Below are 18,871 nucleotides of genomic sequence, written 5' to 3' on the forward strand. Positions count from 1 at the left end.
TCATGAAGCCCTTGTAGACTATTCATTTAGGAAAAGACTCTGATGCATCAAGCCACTGTAGACCTAGCTGGATCCACTGCACGCAGGACCTAGAGTTTATCTCAGAGCAAACATGCAGTCATCCCCAGAGGATGTTGTCACTCTGCGGTATTGATACCAGTGGGGTACACATGACTAACTGATGAGAATCCCATCACTCCTCAGTTTTCTGAGTCTCAGGGAATATGAATCTTTCCCACTGGGATTAAGATATTAAGACATTCTATTTTCCCTTGGCTTCTTCACCCTCCAATCTTATCCGTCCCCATTATATCTGACCTAACACATTTAGGTGCCCTATTTTCTAAAATCTAACATTTCTGTCACACTCACAAAACCATTCACATTTAAACAAAAGAAAACAAAACAAAAAGAAGCAAATAACTCAAAATATGGTAGAATACAAAAGCTTGGATAAGCACTGTTTTTCTAAAAAGGAAAAAAGAGAAAGATGCATTTTAATACTTTTGTGTCTACAGCAGCAGAAAGAAGAGACAGAAATCTGTACCTTCATACCTTATCCTCTTTTGAAAATAATTCAATTTATGCTTCTGGATCCCCTTGGCAACCATATCTCAGGTGCAATTATTCCTATTCTAAGTTTTTATTTCTAGGTTAGACAACCATAGTTCATTTAGGTATTTATGTCTGTTGACTCAAAATATTAAATAAATAATTGCGGAAATAATAATTATTTAACACATTTTTTGTACTGGCAATATTGTTAAATAGTTTATAAAATAACACTCTAATTAATCTAAGTTTAACATTTTAATATTAAACCTAAAACATTTCTTCAAATGTATATCCATGATTATAAACAAAAGATCATATTACATACACTTTTTCCCTTTTTTTCATGTAACAGTATCTCATTGACATCTTTCCATGTTATTGTACACACACAACTTTGCTTGTCTTAAAACTGCATAGTATTTCTCAGTGTACTTGTCCCTTCATCTGTTTATGGATATTTAAGTTGGTCCAATTTTTTACTATTACAAATAGTCCAGCAATAAGTATTCTTTTATATAAATGGCTATAGACCTCTGTTAATGTCTCAGTAGGATCAATTCCTAACCATAAAATAAATATATGAAAGGGACATGCATCTAAAATTTCTCAGGCACTTCCTAAAAACTGTCCCAAAATGTCATTCCAATTACATATTCAGCAACAGTGTATGAGAATTATTCTCCCTTCCCTTCTGCTCTCCTAAACCTGAATATTCTAAATCTTTTGAACCTTTTTATCAATGTAGCATGTGAAAGATGGTAAATGTGTTTTTATTTAATCAATAATGTAGTTAAGTATTTTAAGATGTTTACTGTATATATTCCTTTTCCTTTGAATAGCTTTTTCACATCCTTCACTCAAAGTGAATTAATGTGTTCATTTTACATTATTTTCTGTAATTTGTATTTTAGGTACAATTAATAACATTTACCCGCTTTATAGATGAATAAACTCAGAGTTAAAGAAATTAGGTAATTTGCCCAAATGTCTATACAATCTTAATCTAGTTTCTTTACTTGACTTTGTAGCTATGCTATTAATGACTACACTAAATTACTTCCATAGCATCCTTTCTAATATTTATATTCCTCACATAAAAATCAATTTCCCCTAAACCTTGTTTAAACATAAATCATATCAAAATAGCAGAAATCTGCAAACATATAAATATACATTATTTTCCTTATGAATAGTTTTATAGACAAATGGAGTAACAGACAGGTCCTTTCTTCATTACAATTAACTGTTATGTTGGGGATCAAAACTTGGTGAGTAATTTCTGAATTAAATGTACTTGTCCACAAATGTTTTATTTCTCTCCTTTGACCTATGATATAGTTGCCATGGAAGCAAGACTGTTTCTTTAGTATGTTACATATGTTAAAAATAGTCTTTTAAATTTTTTTTTAGTAGTTTATCAGTTGCAATTTTTAAAAAAGGGCATATTTATTTGTAGAAGTGTGAAAATATATTGAACTGAAGAAGACTTGTGCTAATTACTGATTTCCTATATTCAACTCAATACAAAATATGTTGACTAGGGAGTAAAAGATACAATTATGTTTTTTACACTTTCAAAGAAGTAAGTTGACTAATAGGAATTGATGATTATCTTCCAGTTTAGTGTGTATTTTCTTTCCTCTTTTAGGTTCTGTGAAGCAACACCTAATTGAAAGTTTAATATCTTTCTTCTGTTCCCATATGCAGCAGATGGCCCAGGCAACTACCTCCTACTATCTAATTCCTTAGTGACATTTATTATTCATTGGAAAGGAAGTTAGGAAACATTATCTTTCCAATTCCTGGCTTGCTTAATCAAATAGATTAAAGAAAATATCCTGTAGTTAGGAAAGGGAGTCTATTTAAACCCATAAAAGCATTAAAAAGTAAAACCTAGGGCCACTCATTGGGGACACTTGATTGTTGTTCCTCCACACAGATAATTTGGTGGGAAAATGTATCTAATAAGAAACAAATGATAACTGCTTTGCAACAGGGCTCAGTTTCCAGAGATATTTAGCTTTGAACCACAGAAATCTGGTGAATGATGAATAAATTAGCCTCTTGCTCATCTCTACTGGCTGCCAATCCCTCTATGTATATAACTAGAGACCCTAGATGCAGGTCAAGGAAAGTAAGTTGAATACTCTTTCCATATGCATTTTTAATCTTAGTGTTATTATCATATGTGTTTTTCAAAGTCGATGCCAGAGAATAAGGCTAGGGAAAGACACAAAGGAGAAGCGGTTTGATGAATATATTACTTCAGACTTTTTCTGATGCAAAGGCAAAAAACCCAACTCATACTGGCTTAAACAAAAGGGAATTTTGTTGACTTCTATAACTGCAAAGATCAAAACTAGTTCGAGTTTCAGATTCTGCTGAATTTAGTAACTCAAACAATATCATCAGGGCTCATTTGGTTTTTTCTGTCTCTTGGTCATCATTTCCTGAGATTGTCTATTTTCAGGCAGCTTTCTTCTCAAGATAACATGAGGGCAACAGCAACGTGGAGACTGGGTCCTATTTTTTTGTCAGCCACAGAAGGAGGGAAGCAACTTTCTATTCATGTCAGCAAAATAAACATGATTGTCTCTGACTGGATAAACTTTTTTCAGGTAATCTTTTCTGAATCAATGGCTGAAGCCAAGTGGATTATAGAATCTGATTGGTTTAGGGCCAAGACACACAGCCATCCTTGAAACTCCAGAGAGCCTTTCCATCTCTACATTCTAATTGCCTTTGAGGTGTCTTTTTGGACTCATGAGTTGTTTAGCAGTTCATTGTTAAATTCCAAATATTCAACAGATATATTTTCCAGATATATTTCTGCTATTGATTTCTAATGATTCCATTGTGGAAAGAGAATATACCTTACATGATTAATCTTTTTAAATGTATTCAGACTTGGTTTTGGCTCAGAATATGACCTATCCATTGAATGTCTCATGTATACTTCACAGAATATGTATTCTGTTGTTGAGTGGAGTGTATTTTAAATGTTAATTAGGTTCAGTTATTTAATAGCTTTGTTCAAGTCTACAATGACTTTAATGATTTTCTATATATTTCTTCTACCATGTACTGTACCTGTGGATTTTGTCTATTTCTCCCTTTTTTCCATTCAAGTTATGTCATGTCATTTGAAGCAAATACATTTAGAATTGTTATATCTTCTTAATGAAATATTCCATTTATCATCATAAATGTTTCTCTTTATTCCTAGCAGTGTTTTTGTTCTGAAATGTAATTCTTATTAATATAGCCACTTTAGTCAGTCATATGTTCTTATTGTTATTTGAGTGCTATATATATATTTTTTGTACTTTTGCTTTTAAGCTATGCATGTCTATTGGATTTCTCTGCAACTTATTTTCAGCAATTTGTTTATGATGTGCCTTTGGATTTTAAAAATATTTATTCTGTATGTCATTTTCCCACTTCTAGAACTTCAAATATTCTAGTTATTGTCCCAAAGCTTGCTGATACTCAGCGTTTTTCATTTTTTTCCTCTCTCTGTTTTATTTTGTATGGTTTATATTGCCATGTCTTCAAGCTAACTGGCAGTTTTCTGCTGTATCTAATTTGTGATAAATCGTATCCAGTGTATTTATCATTTCTGATATTTTTTTTTCATCTCTAGATTTTCTGATTGTATACTTTTTGTATCTTCCATTTCTCCCTTTATCATGATCATGTTTTCCTCCACCTTATTAAACATATGTAGCATTTTAATAGTAGTTGTCATAATGTCTATATCTTCTAGTTCTATCACATTGCATTTCTGGGTTTGCTTCTATTGAATATTTCTTTTCCTGCTAAATGGGTCATATTTTCCTGCTTCTTTGTGTACCAGACATTTTTTATTCTATGCTGGAATCAGAACTTTTACATTGTTCGTTGATGGTTATTTCTTATTCCTTTAAATGGTGTTTTGTTTTGTCTTTGTACACAGTTAAGTTTCTTGGAGTTAGTTTGATTATTTCAAGGTTTTCAGATTGGGTCCATAGCAGCATTTATTCTAGAGTTAAGTTAACCTCCTGACTAAGGCAATACCCCTGTGAGAATTCTACCCCATATTTCATTTATTACTATATCTTTCCACCATGTTGATGGAAACACAAGTTTTCCTGCCTCACATCATGGGCACCAGAATTTATTCTGACTACTTCTTATAGGTGGCTTCTCCTCAGGTCTCTGAGGGTTTCCTTTCACACATTCACTGATCAATATCAGTCAGATTGTCCAGGAGACCCCTCCATGAGTCTTTGGAGTTCTCTCCCTCAAACATAGGGCTTTTTTTTTTTTTTTCCTTTTCAGAGATCACAGTCCTATTCTTCCAGTTTTCCAGGTCTAAAAATGGTCGTCTTACCTACAGTAAAAACAATATACTACGTTCAATGGTTTAGCACAATAAAAGTTTATTTACTGCTCACATTATAGTTCAAGGCAGGGATATTGGGTCTGGTGATTCTCTGTGACAGCTGGCCCCTAACTAGACCCTCAGGACTCAGATTCCCTCTTTTCTTCTGTGCAGCATGCTCTAATGCTTCCTAGTTTTCTTTTGAGTTCTCTGCATTCAATTGGCATGAGAGTGAAAAGAGAAAGCATGGAAATATTGGTGGGGTAAGCGTAAAAGTGCTCTATTTCTCTACTTTCCACATTCCTTCAACCTGAAATCTGTCATACAGTCCCACCAAATTGCAAGAGACTCCAGGAAATGTAATCTGGCTATATGTCTAGAGTAGTTCAGTCCAATAGAAATAAAACGGGAGCCTCATATGTAATTGTAAATTTTCTAGTAGCCACATTATAATGTAAAAAGGAACAAATAAAAGCACCTTTAATAGTATATCTTATTTAGACAAATTTATTTGAATTAGACCAATATATTCAAAATAATTCAACAGGTATTCATTTCAACAGGTATTCAATGTAAAATTATTAATGACATTTTACATTTTTTTCCATACCAAAACTTCAAAATCTGGTGTATATTTAATATAGTTTCAGCACATTTAAATTCAGGTGTTAAATTTTAATCATAAATACTCAATTGCTATTTATAGTTCATAAAGTTTGCAATTAGAGAGTAGATTTACATACCCAAGTTCTTTCAAACACCCAAAATTTTATAATAACTAAATTGAGTATCTTTCTTTTTTGAAATTTAAAGTAAAAAATAAATTTATAGTTTAGTTCTTCAGTCACACTATCTACATTTCAAATGATCAGTAACGACATGTGGCTAATGGATACTATGTTAAACAGTATAGGTCTAAAGCAGGTGTTGGCAAACTGGCTCATTAGCCAAATCCAGCCTACAGCCTGTTTTTGTACATTCTGAGAGCTAAGAATGATTTTTACCTTTCTAAATGATTGAGAAAAATCAAAATAATAATAATATTGTGTGATAGATGAACATTCTATGAAATTTTAATTTCATTCTCAATTAAAAATGCCTTCTTAGAACACATCCATGTCCATTCATTTACATTGTCTATGGCTGCTTTTACACTGTGATGGTAGAGTTAAGTAGTTGCAAGAAAAGGTATGGCACCAGAAACCTAAAATATTTACTTTCTGGCCCTTTACAGAAAAAGCTTTGCAAGCCATTTGTCTAAAATATAAGGAATCAGAATTTGTGAACACATTGATGTCTCTTCCTTCCTTATAATGCTGAATTATGTCAGGATTTGGGGATGTAATATGGAGATTATTTTGTATTTATGACAAATGCCACTTAGCACATGTTGGATATTGAAGAGTAAAATTTGGAGTTGTTTTAGGGAAAGGAATGTGATTTGTCAATGAGAGATGGGTAAAGAATGAATTAAGTTTAAAAAAAACACTAAAATATTGGAAAAATAAAAGGGATATTTTTACAAGTCCTACACCATACCTTTAAAATCATGAAGTGGCAAAGTCACAAGAAGAGTGACTCATGACAAATGACAGCTATGGTTGTACCACTGTATCCAACAAAATTGTGTGTCCCAGAATCTTCTTCATTTTCCTGATGACTTCTCTTTACCTTGAAAGTTCTTTCCTCCTGCCCACCACATAAAATTCCTGAATAAATATTTACGTGTGTGTGTGTGTGTGTGTGTGTGTTTGCACGTGTGTGTAGGGGGAGAGACAGAAGGAAAGAGAGAGAGACAGACAGACATGAGCCAAGAAAAAAGTCTTATCACAGATTTTGTAGAGATCATCTAGGTTGCTATTGATCCAATATTTATATCCTGTAGTCCAATGATTCTCAAGGAAATTGTGCCCAGCGTTTGGGACAACCTCCTTTTGTGAAGAGCCATTCTATGCAATAAAAGAAATGTGTCATTCCTGGTCCCCACCTACTAAATATCTATGACATCTTTAAATCATTGTAACAACTCAAACTAGATTTTCAAAATTTCTCTAGTTGTTGGTGGAACCACACCTGAATCACTAACCTATTACAAACTCACCTATTTCTAATATTCTTAAATACATGTCTTCTCAATTTCATTCACAAAGAGCTTTGTAAAATGATTTTTCAAAATGCTAATTCATTATGTCTCCAGAAATCCCTTGCATACCATTTCTGTGATGCTCTCCTCCAAAGTAAACAAAGTCCGTGTGGCATATATTAATGTGACATAAACTATTCACTATAATCCCAGCCTGACTCCTGATGAGCAGCCCTTTCTCTTTTAATGTTTATAACTTAATTTTTTTTTTTTTTTTTAATTTGCGGTACGTGGGCCCCGGACGCGCAGGCTCAGCGGCCATGGCTCACGGGCCCAGCCGCTCCGCGGCATGTGGGATCTTCCCGGACCGGGGCGCGAACCCACGTCCCCTGCATCGGCAGGTGGACTCTCAACCACTGCGCCACCAGGGAAGCCCATAACTTAATATTTTAAAATTAAACTCTAATTCTAATTAAAACAAGATTCCATTTATGCCTATACAATTAGGATATGTTTAGACATCTCATTTCTTAACAGTGATGAGAGTACAGCAAAAAGTGAAATTTCATATACTGGATGGAAGAGTGACCTGGTTCAAAATTTCTGGATGACAAAAACAATGTGCATCATCAGGCTTAACATATATACTTGTTTTGACTAATGGATTACATTCTAGGAAACTCTAATCTCCTTATTGCCTGTAAAAAAAAGTACAAGTTTAAGGTCAAAGGTGATCGTTCCAGTGTCATCTATATATGGAAACAACCTAGTGGTCTAATAATAAGGGAATGATGGACCTTTATATGATAGAATAGTATTCACCCTTTACAAATATGCTTTATGGAAATACCCTATCATGGACAATGTTAAATAAAAATATCACATTAGAAAATTGTATTTCAAGATATTACCTCAACTATGCAATAAAAGATATAAGCAATAAAATTTCTGTATAAAAATAAATTAAAATATTTTACCGTGATTCTTTCCTACCTGCCCCGCTTGGTGCAGGAGAAAAAAGGATGGGATAAAACATGTATGAGTCAGCATTTACTAGCATATGTGCAATAAAAGCAAACATAAATATTGTTAGCTTACAACCACAAATATGTATTTCTCACTCACACTATATAGATGTTGAGTGTTGTGCCTCAAAGAATCCCAAAGCATCCATGGTCCTACTGGTCTTAACTGGTCTCCCTTGAACCTGCTGCAGATCAGATTTAGGTCTCCTCTGAAAGAGCACTTTCTGGGTTTTCTTTGGTGGAGGGCATTTCATTGATGCAGCCCAACGTGCATTCCAAGAAAGCAAGAAGACTGGCAAAAACTTGCACTGCTTTTAAAAGCTTCTGCTTGAGCATCATCATCAAGCCACTCATATTTCATTGACTAAAAGTAGTCACATAAACAAGTCAGTGGTCTGGAAAAATCTACTCTGCAAGGTAACAATGGCAAAGGGAGAGCAGTGGACAAATGCTTCTGGACAAATCTACAGCTGTGAGATAGGGTTTTTATGTTCGCTTTGTCTTATGTATGTGTTAGTGGCTTTACACTTTACTATATTTTTCAAATTTGGTATATTTTACTTTCAAACATAATTTTAATAAATTTTAAAACTTATGTAAAATGTATATGTAAAGTAAATAATTTTATATATACAATTTACATATACAATAAAATTCATAATACCCATTATCACATTTACCTAGATTTGGTAATAAACTCATATTATTTTTTGGAAACAATATTCATCTCTGTTTTAAAAAATATATTATTTTATTTGTCTGCTTGCAGTATTCTGGACTGTTTCTTTTCTTCATACGTTATGATGAGTATACTTTCTTTGGCTCAAAGAGATTAAATTATTTCAGAATGCTAAGATATAATTCATTTGTTGCAAAAGTTCTAGATGAAATGTGAGCAGTTAGGTGGCTCTTTACCATTCATTCATTTGTACTTGTATGGACAAGAAATAGGAGCAAGATTATCAGTTAATCTGGAGAGCTGGGGGTTCAAAAAGAATAAGGTATTTGAAATAAAATTTATGTGAGATAATAGATTCTGTAAAAGATGGATGACAAGATCATTGAGAGACAGAGAAAGAGCAATTCATAATGTTGTTGTAGGGATAATAGTACTGTTACTTCCTGGAGTTTATCAATCCTATACACTATTCCCTGAAATTTTTGTGCATTTGGCAATTTCAGTGAAAGCTGAAAGAAGCAATCAGTGACGCTTTCATTGTGAATTCATTATTTGGTTATATTTATTTTATTAAAGAAAGATTTATTTAGCTCGGCCTATTTACCACTTACTATAATTACTTATTTTTACCTATAATTTTAGGTTTAATGGTAATTTTGTTTGCTTTTTGTTTACTTAATGATTAATTTATAGACATTTGGGGCATACAAACATGATTTCAGATCCTGGCCCCATCGGTATCGGAGTTGTGCCATTTGAGCTACTAGTAATTAAGCAGTAGATCTTAATTACCATCAGCAGCTTTATTATTAGGAAATAGACATAGAAAAAAAGAGAAATACAGTAAGGAAAAGAAGTAAATGAGTGGTTTCAAAGAGAAAAAGAGGATGATTTGGGGGTGGATACCTTACAATAAATAAATAGGTAAGTAAACAAACAAATAAACCAATAAATAAAGTGATTCTCTGGGACTTTGAATGTTATCAGACAAATCTGACAATAACCTGAGATTGTAAATACGTGGCTTAAAACTGTTGGGAACATCCAAAACACCACTGAAGGTGATGTAGAAATAAATTAAGCGGCATACTTGGACAGTGATTTAAATTTAAAAGTGGCAAACTAATGATTTATATTGGAGAAAGACTGTGAATTAGAAGATGTGGTTGGCTGAAAGAACTACAAAATGACTTCCAAAGAACCACACTGTATAACCAGCCTTAGCAGTGTCCAAAAAGGAGACTTAGTGTCCAATCACCTTAGAGTGGTACCTACTCATCCTGGCCAAATTCACCACTTGCTTTTGCTTTGTCTCCCTGCTCTCCAAGCAACATTCCAAATACTAGTAATCCAATTTCCCATGAAACTACAAACTAGGATGGGTACTCCCTGGATGAGAGATGGAATATTTCTGGTCATTTGGAAGGAATGTCCCTTTTGAAATTACTGGTGGTTGGCTTATATGGTTCTTTCTCTTACGTGTTGAATTATATGAGTCAGACAATCTAATATTTCTAAATGCTGCAACACTAACATGAATGTTTGAAGGCACCAATATAATACCATCCTCTGAGATTTCTTTTTGAAAAATTAATTAGGCTTCACTTGTCGCCCTTCACTTATTGCCATCTTCTGTCTCCCCCTACAAACTAACAGTCATCTCCTACTTCCCTACAAGTAAATTATAGGTAATATCTATAACCTTAAACTCAGTTGACTAAACATAGCATTTAAATTTTGTCTTATTAATTTTTAAATGTCAGATATATTTCTAATTAAGTCTAAAATTCCAGATAATTATTATTCTCTTTATTCTCTTGATGTGATAACGTGAAAATATAATGGATGAGTAATAATCTTCATGTACACTGTAGTCTAGGCCCATAAGAGTGTTATTTTCTGATATTTATTTTTCCTACCACAACACCTGACTATTTTAAATGCAGTTTATTTGAATATATATAAACTAGCATTTGTTCTGTGATCTCAAAATATCATGGCATATCCTGAGTTATAAGGAGGTGTAATATTGATTTACAATCCCCAAACTTATGCTACTCACTAGGAAATACAAACTCTTCCAATGAGTGTCACGGTCACAATACTAATGGTTTAACTGTTTGGTCTTGCTCCTTTATTTTTTCCTACACGGTTTTAAACATCAGGGGTGAGGCATGTAAATCATTAGAAGTTTTGGGTGCGTTATGTGGTTTATAGAGGCATAGTGCATGAAAAAAAAACATAAAGATAAAATTGGGATGGAGAAATTTCATCCATAAAAGGAAAAACTTACAGTCGGTCATTCAGTGGAATGAACATATTAATAATTTGCAACATTCCTGCGACATCACTACACCTTGGCACTGAGCAGAAATGCCAAATGTAATGTTTCACGACCTATTTTTTTCCATGAATATTCATTCTTTCTACCGTTGGAGGAAAATATTGTCATTTATATGGAACCAAAAATAAATCACTAAAATAAAAACATCTGGTAAAAATAGGCCAATATGTTAAAATCCAAGAGGACGCATTTGGGCTTTTTGTATTCTGCTTTTTCCTCATAAAAGGTCAAATTCTTCGTAGAACTTCATCTATGTATTTTAAGTAGTATTTAAGTAGTATTTTAAGACCATAATACCTCTACATAATACCTCTACTAAATTATGATTGCCTATGCATTGTCCTGTAGTACAGTTTTCTTTTAACATTAAAGCTTTATGAAAAGTGCAAAGGGAACACAGAATATGAGTAAATGGCTGGCATGTAAGACCCTGCTCCTGAGATGCTGCTAGAACTTACTGAATCCATATTTAGACATTAAATGATGTCAGGTCTCTTTGGGGGTCAATTCAAAATGCAAATTTCATCTCTGGTTAAATGCAATTTCATGGTACAGAACACTACTTCATAAAAATCAAATACATATATGGTGGAGAACCTATGTAAAATACACAAAAAATACACAGAGGAGTCAATGGATTTTTTTGGAAAATAGCTTTGGAGAGAGAGAGAGAGAGAAAGAGAGGGAGAGAGAGAGATCGTCCATCTGCTGTAATTTGTTTAGAATTATTTAGAAGATTCAATTTTATATTTTTATCTTTTAGTGCTTGCTTAAAGTTTATAATGCTAAGAAGACTATTTTTCTCCATTGAATAAGTAGAATTGACTATTTTTATTGCATAGAAACAAATACTTCAATAGGCTTCACATGCATTTGAAAAATATTTCAGTAGCAAATTTTTCCTCTTGTTAAACTACTCTAAAAAAAATTAATTCAAACCTGGCTACCAGGTTTGTGAAATAAAACTAAAAATTCAAACTAGAAAATCACAGTTGATGGTAGTGATGTTTTTGGACTTCTCAAAATCCACTCCATCCTAAGTAACTTATTCATACTAATGAAAATAATCCCCGGGCTTCCCTGGTGGCGCAGTGGTTGAGAGTCCGCCTGCTGATGCAGGGAACACGGGTTCGTGCCCCGGTCCGGGAAGATCCCACATGCCGCGGAGCGGCTAGACCCGTGAGCCATGGCCGCTGAGCCTGCGCGTCCTGAGCCTGTGCTCCGCAACGGGAGAGGCCACAACAGTGAGAGGCCCGTGTACCGCAAAAATAAATAAATAAATTAATTAAAATAATAATAATCCCATTCTCTACCTGGCAAATGACTTATAGGCATGCATACGTCTCTTTTCTGGCCAAAGACACAGGAAACATAGATATTAGGTTTATTCCAGTAAATGTTTGTTCATCAAAAGGTTGAGACACTGGGAAAGACAGTCACTTTATGTCTCTGTCCATTTCTCTGTCTACATATGCTGTCTGGAACTGATGCAGCCATACTGAGACGTAAGGGTAATCAAGGCTAGTCTGACAGTATAAAAAAGCAATTCATTAAGAATATAAGTGTAGAAAGAAAGAATCTGGTCTCCTGAATAATCCAAGTTAAAATATGTTTCCCTGGGCTTTTTGTTATATGTGACAAGAAATTTCTTTATTCTTTAATTTGAGTTAGAAATGTCTATTACTTGAAAACCAAGGCATAGTAACCGATATAAAAGAACCTACATTTTGGGGGCTTCCCTGGTGGTGCAGTGGTTAAGAATCCGCCTGCCATTGCAGGGGGTGCAGGTTCCAGCCTTGGTCAAGGAAGATCCCACATGCCCCGTGCGCCACAACTACTGAGCCTGCGCTCTAGAGCCTGCAAGCCACAACTACCGAGCCCATGTGCCACAACTACTGAAGCCCACACACCTGGAGCCTGCGCTCCAACAAGAGAAGCCACCGCAATGAGAAGCCCGCACACTACAACGAAGAGTAGCCCCTGCTCTCCTCAACTAGAGAAAGCCAGCACCCAGCAACGAAGACCCAATGCAGCCAAAAATAAAATAATAAATAAACTTATAAAAAAAACAAAGAACCTACATTTTTTTAAATAACTAAGGTTCTGAAATTTGCTACGTACTTAATATTTACACACAACCATTGAGGTAGAGGTTATTATTGCTACTTTAGTAATACTGAAACAAAGGCTAAGAAAGGGCAAATAACCTACACCAATTTACATTGGTAGAAAGTGATGGATCTGGATTTGAAACCAGATTTTGCAATTCCAAGCACCTTATTTTATGCTTGATGTGAAGGTTCTTCTACCTTGTGTAGAAAGTTTAGGATAATTTCCATTAGAGTTCTAAGTAATACTGAGAAAATATAATTTGGGTGTGTATAATTTCCCTTTGACTGTAAAAGCCACAGCAAATGACAACAACAAATGAATTTTACTAGGTTGACCCATCTTTTTCATAACAGTTGGTTAATCTTATCAATCAGGTCAGTCTATGTAATATACAAACTATACAGTCTTTATTTACTGTTTACTGGGATTTACTGTTTACTGGGATTCTTTCATGTCTTTAAAATGTGGGAAGGATACTGACATAAAAGCCATGGTCTTCTCTTACAAAGACAATGCAGTAATATATATGAATTGTACATCAGGACTTCAAAGTATTCTTTCTTTAATCACGTGTTGATATTCTTCTTTAACAATACCTTTTGCATGAAGTCTTCTGGTTCTCCTTTACCAACCAGTTGGCATCTACCCTTTTAATTATCTAATTCCTATACTACTTTGTGTCTCTTCATATATAATTGGACATGAGGAATTATTCTGACATGTTTTATTTAGCCCTTTGCTATAGACTGAGTATTTTCACCCCCCCAATTCATATGTTGAAATCTAGTATCTGATGTGATGGTATCAGGGAGTGGGGCCTTTTGGAGATGCTTAGGTCATGAGTGTGGATTCGTATTTTTATAAAAGAGACCCCTTTTTGCAATGTGAAGTTACAATGAGAAAAATGCTCTCCATGAGGAATGGTCTCTCACCAGACACTGAATCTGCTGGCACCATAATCTTGGACTTTCCAGCCTCCAGAATTATGAGAAATAAATGTTTGTTATTTAAAAGACAATAGTTAGTGGGGTTTTTTTGTAGCAGCCCAAATGGACTTAGACACCTTCATAATAATTTTTAAAAATCCTTGAGTGTCAAAACAGCATTATATTCATGCTGGTATCCTTCAGAGCCCCTAGCATTTATTCATTAAAAATATGTATTGAGTGCCTAATTTATGCTAGTATACCAGGGCTTGGGGATACAAAGATGAATATGTAAAGTACTTGGCCCACCACGATAGGCACTTGGGAAATTTTGTTGAATTTTATTTAATTTATCCCTCAATAATGCAAGAGTGAGCCTCTTTGGATCATCCTAAGAATGGAGGTCATATAAAACATAAGGTTAATGACTAAATAATGGAGTTAAAATTTAAGGTTAAATGCCATGCTGGTACACTGTGTTATGTGATTTCCGCACATAAGGAAGATGGGTCATTAAGGATTCAACACTTTCAGGCCTGCTAAACCCAAACAACAATGAAAAAGAATCTAAACACAATTTCCCAGCTTTCAGATGGATGAGGTTAAATTGGGCAAGACAGCAAATAATGAGGGATAGTAAGGAAGAACTCAAATCATCCAGTACATTAACGAAACTGATGTGCAGTTAATACTGAAAAAGATGTATCACTTTGCTGGCTGAGAAGTGAGAGATTCCTTTCTAAGAGGCAACGGAAGACACATCCGTGCATCTTTACATGTTCATATAAAATCCTTTTTTCAAAGCTCAGTTCATAGGTCATCTTTTTCATGCTTCCTTTTCCTGTCCCTCCCCCCCAAGCTCTGCACCCTCACATTGTTCTATCCATACTTCCTTTGAGCTTGGTGGTCTGTCCTGTCACCCACGTAAAGAATGTTAACTCTCTCAGAAGAACAGAACACACGTCCATGTATTCTCCTCAGGTCTAGGAACTGAACTAGGGATTATTTTATATGCTGTCTCACCTTATCCCCGCACCAAATCTATAACATGGGGATAAAGGACAAGATGAAAAGTGGAGTGTCAAATCCTTAATTAAATTTCCTGAGGTCACATAAGAAGTGAAGACCCAAGTTGGGCTTCAGACTTAGGAATGTCTGACTTCAAACTCATTATACTTCCTGCAACCCTAAACTCTCAGAGCAAGGCCCTTATTTAGATAGATGTGGGTGCTTGATAGAATTGGTTAATTCAAGGAATAAAATGTTAACCAATAGGTTAAATAATTAATAAAGCATTTCTATAGTAAATTAATCTTATGTCTTCGACAAAAGTATTTCTACAACCATATTTTGTATCAGAAGTTGGTCAGATACAAACATCACATTTTGATTAAAAAGCTACATTACCTACAAAAGCAATGACACTCTTGTAATTCCTGTTTGAAGAGAGCTGGTACTTGCTTATCTCATACAAAATGAGCTAATTTCAGCTTGACATAACCAAGAATTGTCATATAGAATTCCACCTTTGAGACTGAATGTTTTCAGCTATCTTCACTAATGTTATATCATCTGGAAGTGCTCTTGGCTTCAAATAACAGAAAAATCCAAGTAATAGGAAACAAATAGGAGTATATCTTTCTCATATAGTAAAATGTGTAGAAGTAGGTGAATTCTGGCTTTGCTTCAGCTGTTCAAGGATTCCATCAAGGATCCAGACTCCTAGGGAGATCCTAAGACAGGGGTGTTTTGGTGGGGGAAGGGGATAAATAAATTTGTAAAATGTAGAGTGTATTAGAATAAAACTAGCTTCTGTAACAAATAAATCTTAACATTCAGTAATTTTACATAGTAGAAATTTATTCATTTCTTAAGGAATAGAACTGGGTGAGTGAGCAGTTAGGCATGCCAACTCTTCTCAATAGAGCTGTTTAGAGATCTCTGGAGATGGCTGTGCCATAGCCAACAAATGCCTTATACTGTCACCCTGTGTTTCTTTTGCATTCCAGCCTGCAAACACAGAGGAATTATGAGAGTAGCCTCAATGCACAGATAATGATGGTTAGATTGTGAGTATTGAAGGTCTTTCTAGGAGCATACCTAGTTTGAGATCCCCTTGCGTACTTTGGTGATATAAGCATGGTCTTGTGTTGGGTAAGACATGAAGTTTCTCAAATTCTTATCTCTTATGAGAAGTATACTTAGTTATCATTTGTCTATTTTTCACAAGAATGAGGCTTAAATTAAAATTACTTCTGACTATTAATGTTCTCTCTGTTTAGATTCCAAAAACGAATAGGAGTTGGTCATACACATTCATGCCCATTTGCATTTTGTTCGTATTGTCACCTATTTGTGAAGCCTTCTCACACTTCTTATGGGCTAAGACAACATTTTATTTTTCAATAAATTAAATGCATTAAATAAGAATCTTTTCTCCTCAGTGTTACCTCTTTCTGCCTCTTTTTGGGAGTTTTCACGTCCTTTCACTGGAATGCTCTAATATGCTCACCAGGTATGCATCTCTACTTCACATATGAATATGCAGAAGATCAGATAGGTGAAGTAATTTGCCCACCATTCTTCCAATTCTGAAGCTAAAAGTGTAGGTATTTCTTTGACAGCATATTTTTCCCTCATCCCCACAAACACAACCAATTGCAAAGTTATAGCAAGTTCATCTCTTTAACACTTCTCAAATTTACTCAATTATTTTTCTATTCCTGTAGCCATCGCATCCATTCAGTTCACTATCACTTGTCATCTGGATTACTGCTGTATTTCCCGACTCGGTCTTCCTAACTCAAGTATTCTTCCCCTACAATGCATTATACTGCTGTTATAGTAAACTTTCCAAAATGGAAACAAAGGCTTCAACTTTGTATTGTATATGGATTTAAAAAAATCCTTCTATTCTTTATCATTCTCATTATTGTTATCATCATCCAAGTCATCCTTGCTCCTATGAGAGAAGTAAGTGGTTAACATTTTCTTACTCTGCCTCAAGTCTCAAACATCACAAAACCACTTTGCAAAATCCACAGGAATTACAATACCACAGGAAACCTCAGGAAGGCCTTCCAAAGGAGACACATGGAAAGAAAGGACATATTGTTCAGGAAATTAGAGTACAGCAAATATCAGAGAGACCATTTCCCATGACTAAAATGAATTAGCTGCAACAAACCAAAACACACAGATAACTCTCTATCAATATGTGGCTCTGTCATTAGGAGCAAGTTATTTCCTTGTAAAGAAGGTATGATGATGAGACGGGACGTCTGGGATTATGCTTTGAAGGCAAGATATCACTATAGAGGCTGTGCTCATGGCCAGAGGCAGTCTTTCAGATATTTCTGAGCAATGCAAGAACTTACCACTTTTATAAAGATCTTGGACTATCACATTTCAGTGAGAAAAATCTAACATTATAGCTAAGAGTTTAAGAACATCATCTAGGTAGCCAAACTGCCAGTGTGTGTCAAGCTTGATGCTGACACTAATTGGCTGTGAGACTTTGGCCAAGCTATTCTGTTTGATTCTTTGTGATTCAGTTTCCTCATCTTTACAATGCAGATAATAATGTTACCTAGCAAGGAAGATGATAATGAAGGTTACACGAGCTATTTGTATGTGTTTGTTGCCAAGAACATTGCTTGATATATATTTTACATCATACGATTTTATGTTTTACCCGATATGTACATTTGTTCATCTCAAATTTGTCTCAGCCTGCTTCTCATAAAAGGAGAGAAGAAAGCCAAAGCTCTATCATAGTTTATTTTATTTTGGAAGAAACTTAGACTTTCACTACTTAAAATCCCTCATTTTATACTTTAGGAAATAGAAACCCAGAGATGTGACTATATATTGAGGAATTTATCTCCAGTAAGAAGATAAATTAAAATAATTTGACCTAGACACTTCTGCTCTTGGTTTGGTGTTCTTTCAAATAAACTATATTATCTTAGCAAATGTCCACAATGTTCAACATTTTCTTCGAGAGTAAGTGGGGAGAAAAGACCGTTTTCCCTGAGGGAAAGCCAAAGAAGTTAATAAATCAGATGATTTACACAATAAGACATAGCAAAAAGATTGAGAGTAGAATTGCAATCCATGACTCCTTTTCTGAAAGTTGTTTCCCTGCTTACAAAATGATGAGCTATGACTTTGGGGGATATTATACAAAAATTCATATCTTTATAAGTTCAAGATGAGTCATATCTTGCTTTCGAATTTATGATCAGCAAACACAAATTTGCACCACATTGTGATCAAAATCCTAATACTTTTCTCTGTGAAACTGGTCTAAATATAAAAGACAAAGGCATCTTGCATAAGTTTTTCATTATTCCTGGAACAGTTGTACTTCTAATTCTGCATATCAATATGTAACTGGGGCAAAACCATTATTTTGGAGGGAAAGGAAAAATCATCTTCATTACCTGCTATTACGTTATTACATCAAGCAGAGCCATTTCCACAGAAAAAACTATGTATCCACAAAAATATATCAAATATTTCAGAGTACAAACAAAGAGAAAATTATGCATAAGTCTGCAAAACTTCAAAGGAAGAGTAGAATTGGGAGAGAAAAGAAAATATCTCACAAATTTGGCTCAAAATCCTTACTTTCTCTTGGTATCTGAAGCATCTCAGCCCTTATAGAAAATCTTGGTTTCTAGAAGATTAAAAAAAAAAAAAAGTTTAGGATATTTTCATATCTTTTTAGCTTCTTTTGAGTGAATCCTATTGATGGGTATAAGGAGTTCCAAAGAACTGTT

The sequence above is a fragment of the Physeter macrocephalus genome, chromosome 7 (assembly GCF_002837175.3).
Source record: "Physeter macrocephalus isolate SW-GA chromosome 7, ASM283717v5, whole genome shotgun sequence".
Lineage (NCBI taxonomy): Eukaryota > Metazoa > Chordata > Mammalia > Artiodactyla > Physeteridae > Physeter > Physeter macrocephalus.